This window comes from Myotis daubentonii, chromosome X (genome assembly GCF_963259705.1).
Source record: "Myotis daubentonii chromosome X, mMyoDau2.1, whole genome shotgun sequence".
Lineage (NCBI taxonomy): Eukaryota > Metazoa > Chordata > Mammalia > Chiroptera > Vespertilionidae > Myotis > Myotis daubentonii.
Genome location: NC_081861.1, coordinates 55,262,168 through 55,270,660, shown reverse-complemented (window position 1 = coordinate 55,270,660; position 8,493 = coordinate 55,262,168). Strand labels below are relative to the sequence as shown.

At 45.5% G+C, this 8,493-nt stretch overlaps 1 pseudogene; it reads left to right on the top strand.

Annotated features, from left to right (window-relative positions):
• The first annotated feature begins 5,320 nt into the window (after positions 1–5,320).
• Positions 5,321–6,771, top strand: LOC132224919 (ribosome biogenesis protein NOP53-like; annotated as a pseudogene).
• The last annotated feature ends 1,722 nt before the right edge of the window (positions 6,772–8,493 follow it).

Below are 8,493 nucleotides of genomic sequence, written 5' to 3'. Positions count from 1 at the left end.
GCCTAATCTCCAAAATTTATAGGGAACTCATACAACTTAACAAAAGGAAGATAAACAATCCAATCAAAAAATGGGCAAAGGACCTAAATAGACACCTTTCAAAAGAGGACATTCAGAAAGCCAAGAGACATATGAAAACATGCTCAAAGTCACTAATCATCCAAGAGATGCAAATCAAAACAGCACTGAGGTACCATCTCACACCTGTCAGACTGGCTATCATCAACAAATCAACAAATGACAAGTGCTGGAGGGGATGTGGAGAAAAAGGAACACTTGTGCACTGCTGGTGGGAATGCAGACTGGTGCAGCCACTATGGAAGACAGTATGGAGTTTCCTTAAAAAACTGAAAATGGAACTCCCATTTGACCCTGTGATCCCACTTCTAGGAATATATCCCAAGAAACCAGAAACACCAATCAGAAAGGATATATGCACCCCTATGTTCATAGCAGCACAATTCACCATAGCTAAGATCTGGAAACAGCCTAAGTGCCCATCAGTAGATGAATGGATTAGAAAACTGTGGTACATCTACACGATGGAATACTATGCTGCTGTAAAAAGAAAGGAACTCTTACCATTTGCAATGTCATGGATGGAACTGGAGAGCATTATGCTAAGTGAAATAAGCCAGTCAATAAAGGAAAAATACCACATGATCTCACTCATTCATGGACAATAGAGACCATTATAAACTTTTGAACAATAATAGATACAGAGGCAGAGCTGCCTCAAACAGATTGTCAAACTGCAGCGGGAAGGCCGGTGAGGGTTGGGGGGCAGGAGGTAGGGGGGTAAGAGATCAATTAAAGGACTTGTATGCATGCATATAAGCATAACCAATGGACATAAGACACTGGGGGATAGGGGAGGCTAGGGGACTGTCTAGGGCGGGGGGATAAAATGGATACATATGTAATACCCTTTGTAATACTTTAAGCAATAAAAAAAATAAAAAAATAAAAAAAATATAAAAAAGACTTAAGTATAAGTTGCAAAATCACAAAAAATCCTAGAAGAAAACATAGGCAGCAAAATCTCAGACATCTCAAATAGCAGAATTTTGACTGATACATCGCCTAGAGCAAAAGAAACAAATGAAAAAAATAAATAAATGGAACTACACCAAACTAAAAAGCTTCTTCACAGCAAAAGAAACAATTATTAAAATGAAAAGGGAACCCACTCTATGGGAGAAAATATTTGCCAATGACACATCTGATAAGGGGTTATTTTATATACTCATTGACTTCAATTCCACACTCCTAACAGACTTTTGAAAATGACTAGGGATGGAGCAGGGGGAACACTCATTCCTCTCAAGGCCAAATTCTCTATAAGTATTGTGCTGTCATAAAAGTTGTTAAGAATATAGTGCAAAACTATTAGAGTATGCGATGGGAAAGTATGACCAGAAGACAGAGAAAGTAGTAAAAGGTTTTCTGTCTTTTAAAAATGCACTTGATACCCCACCAATTGCCTGAACCTTGTTCCTCTAGTCTGGACAGCTTCATGCTTACACTTCTGCTATTCAGTCCACCCCAGTCTGGCCTCTGTCCATTCCAATAAGTGGAAACCAATCTTATTAAAATCACCAATGACCACCATGTTGCATAATCCAATGTTAACTTCTCTATCTTCATCTTAATATCTCAGTAACATCTGATCCTGTTAATCAAGTCTTTTTGAACCACTATTTCTCCTGGATTGTATGATATTATACTCTCCTGGCTTTTCTCCTGGTTTGCTGTCCAGTCATTCTTACTCTCCTTTCTTTATTCTTCTTTCTTTATCTGACTTTTTAAAAAAATATATTTTATTGATTTTTCACAGAGAGGAAGGGAGAGGGATAGAGAGCTAGAAACATCTATGAGAGAGAAACATTGATCAGCTGCCTCCTGCACACCTCCCACTGGGGATGTGCCCGCAACCCAGGTACATGCCCTTGACCGGAATCGAACCTGGGACCTTCCAGTCCGCAGGCCGACGCTCTATCCACTGAGCAAAACCAGCTTCGGCTTTATCTGACCTTTAAATCTTGGACTGCAGGACACTGGGGTAGGGGAAACATGGTGTTTGGTATCTTGTTATGTCCACTTTGGTAGAAGAGCACAATTGGTATACTATCTCTTTCTAGGTACATGATTAATGACTGAACCTGCAGTGTCCTGTCTCCTGGTGTGGGAAGATTAATTATCTACATCTTGCATTATTCCTTTTTTGCACCTATGCCTTCTATCTGCATTTTGTGTCCCTGCAGAAATGTGTACTTTTACACATCTTAATCCACTTCTTAACTAAATTAGCAAATTAAAGGAGACATAAAAGAATATAAGGCAGGATACCTATAAAACTATAATGTTGCCCAACTGGTCTGGCTCAGTGGTTGAGCATCGACCCATTAACCAGGAGGTCATGGTTCTATTCCCAGTTAAGACACATGCCTGGGTTGTGGGCTTGATCCCCAGTAAGGGGGGCGGGTGCAGGTGGTAGATGATCAATGATACTCTCTCATTATTGATGTTTCTATCCCTCTCTCCACCTCCCTTCTTCTCTCTGAAATCAATAAAAGCATATTTATAAAACTATAATATCATATAAAGGAAAATGCTATATTTTAATAGTATGAGGAAACAGGCTTTCCTTGGTTTAATGACTGAGTAGGTAATGCATAAAGATGATTAAAGGAACAAAATACATATAACTTGGTTTAGGAGGAAATCAGCAGATCTGCAAATATCTCCAATTGGGCAAACTTTAGCAAGATAAAATATTGATTTAGCTCAGTGAAAGATACAAAGGGACCGGAACTAAAATTAATGAAGTTACACTTAAAGAAACCAGAGGGCATCCAATGGATGCCAAAGGACTTGTATACATGCATATAAGCATAAGCGATGGATGTGGACATCAGGGGGTGAGGGCAGGATTGGGGGGATGAGGGGACATTGGGGGTATAAGGACACATTTGTAATATCTTAATCAATAAAAGGGAAAAAGAAAAAAAAAGAATAAACATATGGACTGTTATAGAAATTCATTTAAAAGGAGCCTTCTACAGTAATAAAAGAGAAAAATGGTAGTTGGAGTACGACGATACCCTTTTCATTGGCTAATCAGGGCTATATGCAAATTAACTGCCAACTATGATTGGCAGTTAACTGCCAACTAAGATTGGCAGTTAACTGCCAACAAGATGGCGGTTAATTTGCATATGTAGGCACAATGCAGGGAGGTGAAAGGGAAAGCAGTGATCAGAAACCCATGGGGGAGCTAAGAGCTGGGGGGCAGGGCAAAGGCGGCCCTGGGGCCGCCTTTGCCCTGCCCCCCAGCCATGATCAGAGAATCAGGCGCCTTTGCCGCCCTGGCCAGTGATAGCAGGAAGTAGGAGTGGAGCCAGCGATGGGAGCTGGACACGGTTGAAGCTGGCAGTCCCGGGAGCTAGGGGTCCCTTGCCTGGGCCTAAAGCAGAGCCCACGATCACGGGGCCACTGCAACTGCGGGTCCCCGCTGCCCGAGCCGGATGCCTCAGCCAGAGGCGTTAGGCCTGGGCAGGGGCGGAGCCTGCAACTGGGGGAGCTGGGGGTCCCCTGCCCAGGCCTGACACCTCTTCCGGAGGCCTCAGGCCTGGTCAAGGGGCCGATCCAGTGATTGGTGATCAGAGCGTGATGAGGGTCAACTCCTCTAGCCGAGGCATCAGGCCTGGGCGGGGGGCTGAGCCGGGGATTGGGGGGATATGATGGTCCCCTTGCCCAGGCCTGAAGCCTGGGTCAGAGGTGTCAGGCTTTGGCAGGGGGTGGAGCAAGCAATCAGAGGGAGATAGGGGTCCCCTGCCCAGGCATGATTCCTGGGCCAGAGGCCTCAGGCCTGGGCGGGGGCCAGAGCCAGTGATCGGGGGGAGATGGGGGTCCCCTGTCCAAGCCTGACACCTCTGGCGGAGGCGTCAGGCCTGGGCAAGGGGCCGATCAGGTGATCAGAGGGTGATGGGGGTCTACGCCTCTGGCCGAGGCATCAGGCCTGGGCAAGGGGCAGAGCCAGCAATCGGAGGGGTCTGGGGGTCCCCTGCCCAGGCCTGATGCCTGGGCCAGAGGCATCAGGCCTGGGCTGGGGGCAGAACCAGTGATGGGGGGAAATGAGGTTCCCCTGCCCAGGCCTGACACCTCTGTCAGAGGCGTCAGGCCTGGGCAAGGGGCCGATCCTGCGATTGGAGGGTGATGGGGGTCAACGCCTGAGGGCTCCCAGTATGTGAGAAGGGGCAGGCTGGGCTGAGGGACACTCCCCCGCCACACACACCCAGTGCACAAATTTCATGCACCAGGCCCCTAGTTATTAATAAATGGAAACCAACTGTATACAATGAAACAATTGTATATTAAGCAAGATCAATGATATCCTCAACTCCAAGTCTGCACAGCAGTCAAGAACACTAGTTCACTGTCTTGTGTGGCCTTAATAGGATGACAGTTCCTACGCTTCTCCACATACCTTTAAATGGGTTCTGGGTCAACTTCTGCCTATGGTCATATCTTGACCTTTTAAAGATATGATTCCAACTTTTTGTACATCAGAGTACATGTACAAAGGAAAATATGTGTGTGTGGCTCACTGAATATTAGAGGAGACTAGACAGGACCTCTGGCTGCTTCAGATTCTAGAGGCTCAACCACCCCCAAGGACTTAGGGAATTGATATGGTGGCTAACCTAGAAACCATTCTTGGCAAAACATTATTCACCAAAACATTGGTTTGGGAGCACTATCCTGAAAGTTTTTGTTTAGGTGAGGAAGGCAGCCAGTTTCTAACTCCCAATCCCTTCTTCAATTTTCCCTCTTTCACTACCTTCTTATGGCTGCAATGAAATATGTCCCTCCTTCTTTCCCCGCCCCCATCCTCTTCTCTACCCAGTTATTACTTTGATATCATAGTCCATTTTTTCTCCATAGCCATACAGTGTAGAAAAATAGCCACAGTCATCCTTGGTAGGATGAGCATTTTGCTAGTTATCTAGGAAATATCTGAGTTTACCACTACCAGGTGGAGGGGAAGCAATTTCCATCAACTTCTTAAACTGCACAGTGGAAGTTTGCACACTTCATACTTAGGTTGTTTTTCTCATCTTGAAAAGAGGCACAGTTTACCAAACACCAGCGAAGAGTTACAATCTCTTTGAAGTTGCCAAGTCTGAATAGTAATAACAAACTAAGATTCTGAAGTTATTGATTCTAATTTTATGAATATCAACTACTGTATTTTAAGTATGTATTTCTCAAAATACTAGTGTTAAATACTGTTTAAAAATTAGCCAAAGAGAACAAGATGGCAGCAGGAAGCAGTGGCAGTAGCAGCAAGCTCCACACGAAAATCGAGGCTGATTTCAGCTTCCTGGAGCTGCGGCCCCTCTTTGGTGGACCCAGCATTCAGGCGGTGGCAGTGAGGCCCAAGAAATAAGTGGGGCTGGCAGCAGTGGTGGCTGGAAGTTGATCAATTCCTAGAGGACTTGTGGCTGCAGGAGTTCACGAGCTGTGGCTTGGTATCAGAGGCCCCCTATAAAAAACTCTTCTTCCTGGATACTGGTTCCAAAGGCAGAGAGATGAGCAAAAAGTGGACCAAAGTCCAGAAGAGGCCCCTGCTCCTCAAGAAACCCCCTTGGGTCAACCTCATTTTAGAAAACACATCCAAGATCCCTGCCCCCAAAGACATCCTCACCCACTAGGTCTCCAATGCCAAGAAGCTCAAGCAGAAGGGGTAGTTATGGGAGAAGTTCGCAAAGTAGGACAAGCTGCCCTGAGAGGCGCGCAGGGTGCAGGCCCAGCTCCTCAACCCTCCTGTGGCCAAAGCCAAGCCTGAGCCCCAGGACACCATGGAACTGCCCTTCTACATTCTCTGGGCCAAAGATAACACTCTGGAGAGGCTGTTGGCCAGCCAAGACCCCTTCTTCCTGGAGCAGACCAAGAAGAAAGGAGTGAAGCACCACTGCATCTCCACACCACACCGTCCCAAGTGCCTGCTGTGGAGGTGACACCCTCTGGAGCCTCCTACAATCCATCCTTTGAGGACCACCAGACACTGCTCTGGGAAGCCCATGAGGTCAAGCTACAGTGGCAGAAAAAGGCAGAGAAACTGGAGCAGCAGCTGGCCCTGCCCCACATCGAGCAGGCTGCCACCTAGGAGTCTACATTTGAGGAGATATGCCAGGGACTGCAGGAAGAGTCCAATGGGGAGGGGGAGCTGGGCGAGGACCAGGACCAGTGGCCAGAAGGGGCTGGAAACCAGGAAGGAGATGACCAGTGGAGATGAGCCAAGGCTGCCACACCTGCCTGCCTGGCCCCTGTGGAGAAGAAGACAGAGTAGCAGGATCGGTGGGAAAAGGCTGCTCAGATGCTGTGGGTACAGCAGGCCACAATGCAGGCCTCCCAGCTCCAGCACCAGGAACTCTTCAGAATGTGTGAGATCAAGGCCCAGGTGACGCAGTGGCTAGCAGAGCTGGTGCAGGGTGGTGGGAATGATTGAAGGCACAGTGGTTATCCTAGGCCAAGCCCCGCAGGCTGGGGCAGCTCAAGTACCAGGCCCTGGAAATCCATGTGCAGTTCAGCTCAGAGCTGACAGACTGGCTCTGGACCCTGAAGCCCAAGGGCAACATCCTCCATATCCTGTTCAAGAGCTTCCAGAGGAGAAACATGACCAAGCTCTGGGAGAGAGCCAAGTTCAAGCGCAAGTACAAAGGGAAGCTTGTGGAGAAGCAGGCGTTCTGGGAGATCCAGTTGTAGCTGATGCTGGGTGCAGAGCCCTCACTCTTCAATAAAGCACCTTTGGATCAACATACATATATACATACATACATATAAATAATAAAAATAAATAAAAATTAGCCAAAGAAACCACTCTTAGAATAATAAGCCAACCTGTCATACACAGGCCTCTAAATGCATTAAACCAATACTCATAATACTTGATATAAAGCTCTAAATTCTTATTAGACTGTTGAAACAATTGAGAAGATTTTTGTATCTGAGGGAGTCAGTGGGATAAGTGTAATGTGCACTGAATCAAGACTTAAGAGGTCTGGATATTCTCTAGACCTGGTTCTGTTATTTGCAGACATTGTGGACTTGACATCCAGATCTTAATTGCCTCATATTTTTAAACTAGAGGTCTGGCACATGAAATTCTTGCACTTGGTGGGGGGCGGGGTCCTTCAGCCCGGTCTGCACTCTCTCACACTCCGGAAGCCCTCAGGGGATGTCCAACTGATGCTTGGGGGTGTGAGGAGGAAAGAAGCAATCCCATTCTTACCACATAACCCCAGAAAGTTTCAAAAACTACAAATTATAAGTACTATTTCAGGCAGGGCAGTTGGGTGAGACTGAAAACAAACATCCTAGTGAAGTGTCTTTAAAGCAATTGGTTAGACCCCCACTCCCAGATCCCTTTCCTACCCTGTCCTCTAAGACAACTGCTTCTCCTACTCCCATTCTGGTTAAAAACTGAAGGTTTACTTTCAGAGATGCTTAACAACTCAGGTTCTGAACTCAGGGATAGCAGGCCCAACTAAGGACAAGGAAGATGCCTTATATTGAAAAGAGGGGAAATATGAGAAAGTCTGAATATTGGACAGCAAAAACTTCAATTCCATTTCCATACTCAGCTCCAAGAAAGTGGCAGCCAGTTTCCTACCACAGTGTATATTGGCGCAGGAGGACAGAAAGCTATCAGAAGGATACCTTCAACAACATAAGACTGATAACATAATGACATCCTTGAGTGTGTATTCAGAGGAGGTTTTCAATTATTTTATAGAATTTGGGGATCAGGTAATTATTCGTACATAGAAAACAAAGCAAATGAAAAAAAAAATGATCCAATTGATGAGCTCCAAAAATACAAAAGTCATTCAAGAAAGGACAGCTAATCATAATAAGCTTTGTAGTTCAGCTGTAAATAATGTGATATTGTCATAATAATCTAAATACTTAACAGATTCAATCAAATACATTATATACATTGGGTGAAGGGGCATGTAGGAAAGCTGAATTCTTATCTTATAATAGAAAATCGGCAGATACTATTTAAAAACTTTAAAAACGTTAAAATCACAGTATAAGTATATGATTTCAATATGTGGAGGCAAGCACCAGAAGAAACAGAACAAAGGGTTGGATGTGGTTTGATTTTGGAGAGGATGAGGCAGGCGACTGTTCATTTTATTATAGGCTTAGCAGTACTAGTTGACTTTTTAAAATATGTACATTATTTACTTACATTAACAATTAATTTCTTTAAAAACTAGAGATTAAATGCACAAATTCTTGCACTAATGGGGTCCCTCGGCCTCGCCTGTGGGATTGGCCTGAAACCGGCTCTCCAACATCCCCCAAGGGTTCCCAGATTGCAAGAGGGCACAGGCCAGGCCGATGGACCCCACTAATGCAGGATCAGGACTGGGGAGGAATGTGGGAGGTTGGCCAGCCAGGGAGGCACCGCACATGGGA